Below are 13,412 nucleotides of genomic sequence, written 5' to 3'. Positions count from 1 at the left end.
TAAGACATTACAGGGATGATGAGATGCATAGAAAGAGATATTTACCTGTTGAACCCGCAATTTAACAGACAGATCTATTTTATATAAAAAAGTTGTTGAGCACTGAATAACTTGGGTGAGCAGAGAATGTCTGTGAGGTAAGGAGAAGTATCATTTAGAGAGACAATTTTGGTCTGCTCATCATAGGGCTGGAACAGAGGTAATATGGAGGGGTAGTCAGTAATTGGAAGCGAACCCCACAATCTTGACCCCAAGCATTACTGCTCTGGCAAATACAGTCCACGACTTGGCAGTTGTGACTTTCCATTGCAAAGTTATTCCCTCACCCTTTTGTTAAGGCTTTTTACAGCATTTTTGTGTGTCCATAACACCTCAGTATACAGACTCAAGGAGCCACATGTGGATGCATCCATAAATCTGCACAAAATAATGTTGCAGTGTTTCCAAATAGGCTTTATTAAGGTTTTTCCTCATACATGTAACCTTGGCCCAGGTATTTTGGTAGTCCTAAGAATAACACGAGGTTATGACAATGTGGCCTTTAGACAAACACACTTATGTTATGAATGTAATTATATTTCAGGGCATCAATCATCTCTCATTTTGATGCATAATTAATCAAGAAAATAATGCCCTGCTACTTGTCTTGAGTGGAGGTCTCCCTACCCCGTACTATATACTGTCCAGACCATGCAAATTATCAGTCACAGTTGTTTGCAGTGGGCCGCAGGATCTGTTTCATTTGACCATGAACTTAATGAAAGAAAAGAGAAGAAAACAGACTGCCTCTCATTATTGCTGTAGAAAAACATATTCCAAAATGATTTTCATTTCAGTGCACCACTCAGCCTGTGATTGATTCTGAAATGAGCCCATGCCCCTAAAACCCTGTTACCATTAACAGCCTTTCCTTTTTGACAGTAATGGCTCAGTTGCTTCATTCCAAGCTTTTGCCTGACCTAGACATTTTAAGTGATTCAAATAAGCCTGAGAGAGTACGAAAAAACAGATCCACTTACACATTCAAGTGGGCATTAAAAACATTTGTTGTGCATCATGCTGGTTTCCTCCCAAAGAGGTGGCCAATTTCACCTTCATTCATATCCAACTGAGTATATCATCCAAAAAAACAAAATATAGCACAACACACACAGAAACGAAACCACAAAATGACAGAACTCTATTCATATTATGGCCTGTTGATACTCTCACTAAGATACCTTTGTGACATGTTAAATTTAGAGTGAGGGCAACCAAAGTGTTTTTTAGTGTGTGTAAATGAAGTGTCACTAAATGTGCTTTACATGTGATTAATGGCATCATTATAATTACTTCTATTATTATTATTATTGTTATCAGTAGCAGGATAACTGTTTTGCATAGCAACAGTGTGACAAGTCATTAAGTATGGCAGAGAGCCTGTACTGGCAGCAAGTGTATTAAGCTGCCACATTACTCATGGCCAGTTAAGCTGTTTTATCACCATGCCAAGCTGCAGTTAGCCTGGTTCCTAATTGTAGTTGTTTTTAAAGCATTTTTTTGTTAAAAAAAATATGACTAAAATATCTGCTGAAAGCTTGATTTTTATTCCATGAAAACTTCTCTCTATAGCAATCATGCTTCTATCATTAAATTTAAACCTCCATGTGTTAAAGAGATACTGATCTGTCCATCTTGCTTTAAAACGATCTTATTGTCATCGTTTTGGTTCAGGGGAAGGTATTCACGTTTAACTCAATGTGGCAGCAGACACTCCAGTTCCAGTTGGGAGGACTTAACCTAGACTTTAAATGTAGGATATCATTGTGTCAGTTATGATATATGAAGTGAAGAAAGAGCCTTGTGAGTGCTATTGAGCCCTTTTTCTTGTTATTTTTAGAATTCCACTGAAAACTGAGCTACACATAAGAAGAAAGGCATTTTCACACAATCTCTCCTCAGGAAAAAGCCTTCAGCTTCATATAGTACTTTTTTAAATCGTAACAATTATTTAAAGACAATAGCTGATCAGTTTCTTGGCTATATCGAAGGGACTAGATTTTAAATGAATGTGTTTTCAATGTATTAAATCCCTGCAGGTTATAGATTACACAGCCAGATTCACAGTGACTAAGAGAATAAATAAAACTAAATGGTTCTTTTGAGAGAACACTAGTGGAAATGTATTGAGGTGCCAGGGCACGCTCTCTGGACATTATTTATTTAAGAGGGAAAATTACGGACTTAAAAATCATCTGACACCAAAGAGCAAGTCCAAAACCATTCCACAAATGTCATTACTAAAGGAACCAGGCTCGATGACACTTAAATAAACCCCCGCCTATCAGGACAAATGATTAAAGGCCCTGTTAGCCTGCATCTCCTGATGTACAAAATCACAGTCTCAAAGCTGATTCTTTCAGTATGTCCACGTTTGGTTGAGTTCTAAAAAAGGCCCTAACCAACACATCACTGATGTCTATAAAATCAGCACACACACTTGATCCTTTGTCAGTGGTGGAAAAGACTGAAATCTAAAGGCAAACAGTCACATAAAAGATCAGAGTGGATAGAATCCGTACAAAAACTTTACATTTTACACAAATAATCACATCAGGCAGAGACAATGGTAAAAGAGAGATATGACAACAGTATGCGAATGGAAAAAGTGACACAACTAGTCGTTAATGAGTGAGAGCCCCTATAAAAATAACATGTGGTGATGGCATGACGTCCCTAATGCACACAAGTTGGCTGGATCCACTGTGTTCTGTATCCACCGCCGCTATTGATGTATTCAGTGCTGTTAACATCATCCTAGCAAGCATTACAAAAGTCATGGGCACATGTGCATGATGCAATGGTAACCCACTTTTACACTGAGGTTCATTAAGTGATTTCTCAGTCATACTAATACTACTAGCTAATTACAAATTACATAGCTAATTACATAGTCATACTAGCTAATTACAAAGACACAGCCATATCCAAAAAGCTATGGCTGCAATGTGCTCTGTATCTCATGTATGTTGTGTTTTAAAATCTGTGTATGTTAATGAGTGGTAGTACTGTGTGTTCTGAGGGTACTGTGAGTACTGTGTGTTCTATAGGTGTGCACACTTCCAAAAAGCTCCGGTGGCAGCAGCTAGAAGCTGCTTGTTGTGTGCTTTGTGCAGCAATGAGACCAGTGGCTGCAGACCTTGGTACTTGCACACCAGGTCACAAGTTTGCTTGTCGTCTGCACACTGCAGAGCAAAAGAGACGCTTTAAATCTATGTTAATGTTGTTATAGAATTATTTTAGTGCACATCCTTTTTTGTCCCATGGACCAACACACAGACAAGAAAATCAGGTACCTTAAAGATTGCACTGGCGCAGTGCATTTGTAGCTCATTGTTGTCACTGCGTAGGTTTCTGACCAAGTCCTTGATCATGCCTAAAGTCTGAATGTCAGTCCTGTGGCTCTCCTGTAGTAATACATGAATAAACAGATCACACATCCACGAATAACTGTACCTTAACTTTCATTATCATTGTCTCAGCTCAGTCAAGCCCCCTGCAACTCTAAAAAATGTTTGTTAATCTTACATCACTGGTTGTTTTCTCTTCACTGTGTAGACTGTTAGATGTGCAGCATTTCACAGAAGAATGGTGTAATAACATAATGATGATATCACAATAATTTAAAAGCCAATTTGCCACCAAAAGGCACCTTAAGTGACTTTATATTGCCTATTGATGTATATTTGGTACCCTGGTAAGTATTCACAGTAGAATAGCACTGGCTGGGAATAAACTGTGGCTGGTGTCAGTAGTACTGGACAGAGTTACTCTAACAAAGAGTATGTCAGCAAGCACAGAAGTGTGGTTCTTCTTAACCAGCAATGCGAAAATTTTGTGTCACCCTTCTGGCAGTCATAGCTATTATACAAACACTGTTGATCGGTGCTTCTGATGTACTTGATGTCAGACACGTGTCAGTATGATGGTCTTACCACCAAATAGTTTAATTGAATTTTGTATATCAGTGAATAATGTTAATTTCCAAATGATCTCTCATTATTAATCTAACAGAAGGCAACATTAAAAGCATCCCCATTTCTTAAAATGCTACAATAATCTCACCCATCAAACAAGCCAACACTCACCCTACTTACCAAAGGGGGGGTGAGTGTCGGCTTACCAAATCCAATTCCCCTAACCAGCAACATCTTAAGGGGTGGTGGGGAGTTAAAGTAGATGATTATCAGGTACTGCAATATGGCATGGCCAAACTGGTTCTTATTAGAGATTTCTAATAGTTTAACTGGTATAGTGAAGAGTGCTATTAATATCTGATCACATGTCCAACACCACACCACATGGCCTGCAGCTACACTCACACCACATTGTTTTGTCAAAACTCCAACCAAAACTGGAATTAAAGTATGAGCATCAACCACAGTAGCATACCAAACAAAAAACATCAACCTTAACCAAAATGACCAAGATGCCAACAAGGAGGGAACCAAGCTACAACAGAGCTCACACCAACTCAAAGCACATTTAATGGGGTCTACACCAAAGCTACTAGACCAAACTACTAAGTTTAATACTTTACAACACTTCAAGTTCAACTCTGCAGTTCTTACCCTTCGTACCAGTTATGCCTTGCCACATAGTTACACCATGACCCCTTTTGAGCCCAGAAACCCATGACAAAAAAACACTAGTGAAACACCAGCCACAGAGCCCATGCTCCCCAGTCCTAGTTATTCAGTATACATTAATCTCAACCCTAGTTATCAGACAGATGCTTGTGATGGTATTTATGCACCAATTCCGCTGGCAGCAAAAAACAGCCGGAAGCTGGCAACTTCTGGAAACCAGGGAAATGTTCCCAAGACACTGTCTTCAACCATGTTCTCTGCAACACTAAAGATAAGCATTGTTGGTCTCCTATTGAGATCAACCACTTAAGCCTACCAAACAGGATGCATCGCACAAGAAGACTTGTGTGGCTAAAAAAAAAAAAGAAACCCTGAATACATGGATTTGAGGGCCAAGCTAAAACTACTGCTGCTCTCTTCCAACAAAAACAACCACGATAAAATTCAATGAATGTAACCAATCCAAAAAAAGGCCCTCTTGTCTTGAACTCCCAAGATACTGGTTACAATGTTGAATAACTACTTTAGGCTGTACTGAAAAAGGAGTTCAGTTTAGCTAATCATTTAGCAAACCACAAACTATGTTAGCCATTAACACGCAGCTTTAATCTTACCAAAGAGTCCAAAGATCCCGGACATGAGCCCCCAGTTGTTACGAACTAGCTTAGAGTAGGTGACAAGGAGGTAGTCCAAACAAGAGGTTTACTTGAATAAAAGATAATTTATTATTAATCACAGCCTGACCAAGAGACAATCACCAATGGGTTGATGCAAGGTGGCCTGGAAGACACAGGTGAGCTGCATTAGCTGACAACACTCCCATGTCAGACAATCATCAGAAACGGGCCAGGCCAGAACTTTCCTGACAGTAGGAGGGTCGTCACGGGAGTTTATTTTTCAACTGCTCACTTTTAATAGATGTTTAATAGATGAAAGAATAAGACTTATCGCACAGACTTTTATTTAACAACCTGTCAGTTCTAGACTTCCCTCACCTCTGATGCACATTCTTGCAGGGTGCCAACCACAGGGATAAGCATTTTCTGTAGTGGAGACTTGAGCATGCGTCCCAGCAGAGGGATGCCTCCAGCCTTACGAATGGCCTCCTTGTTCTTGGTGCTCCTGCTGCAGCTCCACAGCGCTAAAGCCCCACAGCAGGCCACCTCTACATCCTTCTCCTGGCTGGCAGTCAGGTTGGCTAAATTAGGGAGGCAGTTCAGCAGCTTTACCTGATGAGAGAGAAAAATGACTCGAATTTAAATGAAGATAAATACGCACATAAAATGTGTGCAGACAAGCAAACACACAATGTGTATTTAGTCAGAAAAACTGCATACACAAATTCAGTGAATCTGACATTTTTCAAGAACTAAACTTTGGGTAATAATAGATGGTTCCAGATGGAAAAAGCAAATTTTTGGCCATGATTAAGGATGTAATTAAAGTTCTATTACCACTGGGTCTGAGAGGATGAAAACACCAGAGATGCTAGAAGTGGAAAACTGTCAGGATAGATGTTGATGTTAGGCCTGAAAAGCCCAGTGTGACCATTTACGGCCATCATCCTGTGTTCTAATCCATAGTTCCTGGCCAGTGAGACAGAGCAGGCAAAGCTATTACACACTGCACAGTTCAAAGGTGGTCTTGTAGCATAGCGTGAAATTAATCTGCCTCTGTGAGCGACTTGCACATGAGAACATCCGATTTGGGGCTGAGGAAAATATACAAGGCACGGTGGCTTTAATCACAGGTCCCTCTGTCAACAAACATGAATGCAGGTCAGAGGATGTAGGAGACATTCTATCTGTCACCCAGCACCCACTCTGAAGTTTTCAAAAAATGGATGACCACTACTGGGCATCTGCTCTACTGTGTGAAAAGGCCACACAATGCTGGGTTTCAAGACATTCAGAACAACAAAATTTGTTTAAAATATGGATTTCATCAGTATAAAATACAATTTTTCTCAAAGTTTCCAAGGTGTCTGTGGTTTGCACAAAAATGTTTGTGATAAATCAGAAATGAGCTGATGTGTTTATATGGAAAATTTGCCACTGTTGGGACATTTTTCATTACCAATACAGAAAAATCAGCTTCAAGTCTGCAGGGTTGTTTTTTCCTGCTGCACGTCACACTGGGATTATAAAGCTTGAGCGATGTCAAAGTATTCTGAATTTATATTTTTCTGTGCTTATACTCACCAGTTTATTGATACCATCATTTAACCTGACATCTCTTCTTGCTCTTCGGAACTTGGCCACGTTAGCGATGGTCTCGGCAGCTAAGGCCTTGAGGTCCTTGACTGGTGAGTCCAGAATTTTCACAATGGTCTGCACGCCTCCCATGTCAACAATAGTTTGATGAATTTGTGAGTTGTGGCTGATCTTTCTCAGGATTTTTAGAGATCCAGTCTAATCACAAGAACATCCATTAATATTAAGTATGACTAATTAAAAATGTTTGACTACGTTAAGGAAACTGTTGGGTCTACAGGTCTGTAGTAGCCAAACATTCATTTACTACTAAAAGTAGCACACAAGTCTCATTGGACATGCTATGGGATAACTGCTACCCTGTGTCTTTAAAGGCACACTTTCTACACAGCACTCATGTTTCTGAAACTAAAACACAGACTGGCGGACACGGCTGTCTCTGTTCATGCCTGCAGGCCCTGCAGGTCCAGCTTTGGCACAGCTGCTCACTTTGCATTTGTCTTCATCTGTATCCAACAAGTTAAGGAGGACTTTGAGGCCACCAGTGTCCTGGATGGCCAGATGGCATGACTCCTGCATCAAATTCAAGTCCATCATGGCGCAAAGGGTGAGCACAGTGGCTGTCTGGTCACCTTCCTGAAATAATAATAATGGCAAACACGGATGAATGAAAATGGGACATCAAAAAGTAAGTGAGGAGAACAAAAACTGAACATTATCCTTTTTTAGAAATGAAGGATGGAAAGCCTCCCTCCATTCCCTGACACTACTCCTCCCTCTCACTGTGTTGTGTCTCTTCATAGTGATACTCCTGCTGGGGCTGTTTTGCTTATGCCACAGCTGTGTACTGTATGTGTTTAGTATTGTGGTGGTAAACACTGATGGGAAGAAATCATCTGCTAACAGAGCACTGTGCTCTGGCCTCAATGCCAAGGCCCTAAACCATTAGGCATGGCCTCTCAGACAAAAAGGACAACATTAACACTGAAACCCTATAAGTAATTTAAAGTTAGGATTAAAAAGGAGTGTGTTTTGACAGTTGCTATATACACACATATCAATTTAGACCAGTGATTAGCAACTTAGTAACTACAACACTACTCAGTCAAGAAGTGGTTTGAGGGAGGAAAATCTGTTCTTTGATTTAAACTCAAGCCCCTCGACACACATGGGAGAGGAAATGGAACTGATTAGATTTTATTGCCACTTAACTTCAATGTGTTCGCTACAAAAGAAAATAAAGAAACAATACAGACTTAAAATAGAGCATGTGTGGTCAAATGCTGTCATGCACAGCAGTTGCAGAACCTAATTTTATTTTATTGTTTTGCCTCAAATTTAGGATCCAAATACTTGTTTTTGTTGTTTTTTTTCCTATACTCTTTGCATAAATCCACATAATGTTCTAGCTGTGGACGGATGATGACAGCATTACAGCACTTAAAATACCAGCATCATGGTTGCTGCTTTATGGTGGTTAAATGCAGGCAGTGCCAATGCTTTTTTTTTTATACGACCAAATTTTGTCTGTATTATGTGCAGTTGTGTAACAAACTGTATTGCCATACAATGTTCTTGAGAGAGGGGGAACAACAGTAGTTAAAACAGAAGTTTGTGGTACAAAATGCTTCTGTAATTCTAGCTCTATTTGGCTTTGACATGTCACTGAAATGTCCAGACTAAAATATTCTGGCAAGTGAACAATCAAATATTACTCTCTTTTTTGCAGCGGTTAAAAAATGGCACTGATAGATTTCTCCTACATTAACATCAAGGCTGCCTCTACCATTCTAGGACATTATTGGTTGCACACTTGCCAAAACAATGTGAGACTTCACCATTTATTTCAAGGAAACATACGAATCTATCATGTCCTGCTAACAGCTACTCTTAAATGTAGAAAATAGCCAGCGACTTTAATGCAGCTGTTGAGGGGCTGGCTCATCACGGTAGGCCTACAGCACGTTCTCAAGTGGTGTTTGATCATATCTCGCTCGCAAAGCAGTGCTCTGACACAGTGGGATAACAGGCACATGTGTTCCCCATATCATGACGCTAGCCTAAATGTGAACCATTTGCCCATTAACAGCAGTGGATCTACTGCTTCCTTTGTCTCCTTCATTCTCACTCTTCAAAGGGTTCGGCAGGCGAGCTTCGTATCTTGTAAAAACAACAACAAAAAAAAAACCTATGTTTAGGAGTGATAGCTGGGAGAAAACAGATCATATGCTTTCATTTTTGGTAGCTTTGGTCTTGAAGTATTGTCAACATTCTTTAAAATACTGACAACATCTGACAATCTTTTAAGATCTTGGACTTTCTCTGGGCATGATACAGGCAGATGCTCAACGTGGAACAAATTCAACCAGTATTCGACCTCAGAACAAGAAATTCAAAGTAGTTCCAGTAAGTTTAATATCTGTATCATGAGGGCTGGTGTGAGTTTGCATGCTTAGAGTGGGCAAGGGCAGGGTAAGGGTGGGGGGTCTTTAATCTGCATCAATATATAATAACAGCAGTCATACTAATTATGCTACATGGTTCACCACTTTAGTTTACTATGCTACAGGCTAATATTTGGTAATTAATGCTAAACACAAAGTTAAACTTGCTACAAGTTGGAAGCATTTGGTCAAAATTCACAGCACTGGCCAAAATGACATTTGGATTGATGATGACCTTAAAAGAAAACTGCAGCTACAAAGATTTTTATTATCAATGGCTGCTGTTTGCAATTCATAATGACAGTGGATAAACCCTTTGGAAACCCTATATAAAATAATTTTTTGCCAGTCTATCAAGTAGCTGTCAGCATTTTATGGTAAAACATAAAATGTTGAAATCTTGGTGATGATAAAGGAAAATGAAAGACTCAAGGGTTTTGAACCTCTGCCTCAGCAATCTTATATTTGCTAAGATATTTAACCGTCAACTACAAATGTCATCCTCTGGTAAACTCGTTCTGGACACAAATGCAGAACGCAGTAGTAAGGTTAAAAGATGTTTTATTTAAACAGTATTTCTTTGAGTCAGTCCTTGAGAATGGCAAGCAGGCAGTCACCGGCTTCTCTCCTTTCCAAAACACTCCCAAGAAACATTTTATCTCCACACCTTCCTCAGCCGCAGCAGGCATCTGAACAAAGGAGATAAAGGTGAGTAAAAGAGAAGACAACAGATTGCACATGAGCATTGCAGGATCCGAGCTAGTTTACTACATGTGGTGTAATAATCTGGCATCGACTAGGTGGAAACACCAACTACTTAAATTGGAGATTCTAATCAGTTGAATGGTGTGCAGGTGCATAATAAGGAATTCTTCTAGGTGTGTGATTAGTGGGGTGGAGATCCACACAAGGCTCCGCCTCTGCAACAAAGCACACACGTAAACACACACTCACACTGACAGAGGACAGAAAGTGAGTTTTTTGAGTCATTCAGAGGTGGACTTGTTGCTCTGTTTTAGATCATTGTCCTGCTACATAATCCAAATGTGCTTGAGCGTCATGGTACAAACTGATAGCGAGACATTCTCCTTCAGGATTTTCTGGTAGAGAGCAGAATTCCTGGTTCCATCAATTATGGCAAGTCGTCGAGGACCTGAAGCAGTAAAGCAGCCCCAGACCATCACACTACCACCACCATGTTTGACTGCTGGCATGATGTTCTTTTTATAGCAGATGTAGCGGGACTCAGATCTTCCAAAAGTTCAATGTTTCGTCAGACCACAGAATATTTTCCCAAAGGTTTTGGGGATTATCAGGATGTTTTTTGGCAAATGTGAGATAAACCTTTGTGTCGTTTTGGTCAGCAGTGGTTTTCTCCTTGGAAATCTCCCGTGGATGCCATTTTTGCCCAGTCTCTTTCTTATTGTTGAATCATGAACTCTGACCTTGACTGAAACAATTGAGACCTGCAGTTCTTCAGATGTTGTTCTGGGTTCTTTTTCCTCCTGGATGAATCGTCAGTGCAGTCTTGGAGTAATTTTGTTAGGCTGCCCACTCCTGTGGTTAATGGCTCTTACTGTGGTTCACAGGAGTCCCAAAGCCTTAGAAATGGCTTTGTAACCCTTTCCAGACTGATAGATGTGAATGACTTTGTTTCTCATTTGTTCTTGAGTTTCTGTAGATAGTGGCATGGTTTCTGAGATCTTTTAGACTACTTCACTTTGTCAGACAGGTTCTATTTAACTGATTTCTTGATTTAACAGGTCTGGCAGTAACCACATCTGGGTGTGGTATGGATTTCATAAATGAAATCATCATTTAAAAACTCCATTTGGTATTAACTTTTTGCATTTAATGTTTGTTTGATGATCTGAAAGTGCAAGTGTGAAAAATGTGTGTGACAAAAAAAGGAAAAAAGAAATTGGGAAGTGAGCAAACACATTTTCACAGTACTATATTATGACAATATTGTTACTGATAGCATCATTATTGTGAATTTGTCATAATAATCACCCTTAAAGGATGGTAAGGCTTAGTGCATGTACCAAAATGCCAGGGGCAAAAACGTCTCATTACATTAACACATCCTAAGAAACTTTATGGGAGTATCACCTTGGAATTTGCACCATGTAATTAATAAGATCCTCCTTATGACGAGGCATGCAGCAATAATTAAAGACTGGTGTTTATTTGTTGCTTTACTCTCCAGTCTGATGACACTGCAGTCAAAAATGGGTTAAAAAAGGATTACGCAGTGTTAAGGATCAAATTGCACTCACAAGCTCCATTTGTAAACTTGATATCAGCCACATAAAGATGCTTTACGCAAATTGTCTCTTCCTTTACTGCAGGTGTTTTGGCCCTGAGCTACTAAATAACAGAAGTCTCTGCAGTACTGAATGATTTTATTCTAGTCTGGTTTCCTCTGGAGCAGCAGATTAGATACTGCAGACACAGACTGCCCTGCCTGAGCCTCTCTTGGCCTATAAATCACAGCACTAAGTATGTGGGAGCAGTGATGGGGTTAACATGGCTGTCAGTGATACCCTGTTGACCTCAGGCATTTTTTGTGAGTATGTGTGTGTGGGGGGGGTGGGGTCTCTGTGTGTGTAACCTGGACATCCCGCCAGCAGGAGTGAACATCTATATTAAGTATAGTGCTCAGATACATAGGGGTATGTCAGCAATGCTGGACTGGTGACAGGGGGACTTGGGCCACTCAAAGTGTTTTATAGCCCTTAGTGTAACAGAAAATGATTTGGTCTTGGCAGGTCGAGGCGCAGGGGATGCAGGAGTTTTCATACTTCTGTGCAGTTTACAGCAGACATAGAGGGTCTATTAATGACAAGAGAAAACCCAATCTCCATCCCTTTTATGGGAAAGGGTGCATTAAGGACAGAATGAATGATTACTGGTTGTTTCCTGCCTCATATTTGACTATGATCACCTATAACATAAAACCTGATCACTTAATAGGGCTGGCAGTCATAAAATGAGCACAGTTTATGTTGAGCAAACGTCTAGCCAGGCCTTTGAATTGACAAGTTGTTTAACTCAAGAACCGATGTAATTATTCTTGTAAAAAAGAAAACAAATCTCCACATTAGACATGTTGTAAATGCATTACTAGCACTAAAAACAAAATGTTTCAACTGAGCACTGCAGTTATTATAAAAGCATCAGGAATGCTTAACTATTCACAGTGCAACATAATTAGCCCCAAATTCACTGCTGCTGAGAAAATGAGCTGACACTGGGTTTTGCATACTGGACATTAGTTTTAGTGCAGCAATCAGTAAGATGGATCTCATTAGAGGAGAGCAGGGCAGTAGTACTGGGACTGCCCAGCAGAGGGGGAGCAACCATAATGAGGGCTCAACACAATGTTATGTGTGTCAGAAACTCAGACCAGCTTGATAATCCGCAGTATCCAAGTTTTAACGTTGTGGAGAAAGTCTGCACTGACAGTAATGCTTTTTTTTTAGAAGCTTTAAAAGTTTGGTGACAAAAATCATTGTTATAAAAATGAGAAAGTAAATTTGCTTGGTTAAAAAAACGCCAATCATAAAAATATTACAGCACATGGTATTGAAATGTTTATCTGCAAACTGGTAACATTGTATATCAGACAAAATATTTATATATGTGAGAATATAAAATTTGTTTTGTGTTTAGAAAGCCATAGGCCTGACATAACTGATAGCAGCTGCTATATTTTGTTTTTATTTAAACATGGGAAAAAACCTAAATTGTATTTTTGACTCCCTTATTAAATTTTGCACGTTTATCTGTTTAACATTGTTTAGTCCCGATAAGCAAAGCAGTCCTTCTTTTGACTCCTTGGTGGTTTTTCCATAAGCTGTGTGTATATCATAATTTACAGAATTCCCATCCTATCATATACAGCCTTTACATAAGCATAAACACATTAGGATGCATGTTCTCTATGACTAATGAATAACAGGCTGAACTAAGGAGTGTAAATTAAAGCTGTTTTCCATGTCAGGGTGTTTCAGAATATCTACACCACATATACACATATAAACATGTTAGATAGTATAGACACAGGTCTCCAGTTCTACGGGTACAAAAACAAATGCATCAGAGCACTAGGCAAATATTCCTAT

The 13,412-nt window shown here is 39.6% G+C and overlaps 1 pseudogene; it reads right to left on the bottom strand.

Annotated features, from left to right (window-relative positions):
• Positions 1-13,412, bottom strand: part of LOC115799913 (armadillo repeat-containing protein 4-like) — an 84,880-nt pseudogene that overhangs the window by 32,394 nt on the left and 39,074 nt on the right.

Source organism: Archocentrus centrarchus, chromosome 20 (genome assembly GCF_007364275.1).
Source record: "Archocentrus centrarchus isolate MPI-CPG fArcCen1 chromosome 20, fArcCen1, whole genome shotgun sequence".
Lineage (NCBI taxonomy): Eukaryota > Metazoa > Chordata > Actinopteri > Cichliformes > Cichlidae > Archocentrus > Archocentrus centrarchus.
Note: the sequence above shows the minus strand (reverse complement) of the source record. Positions and strands in the feature narration are given on the sequence as shown.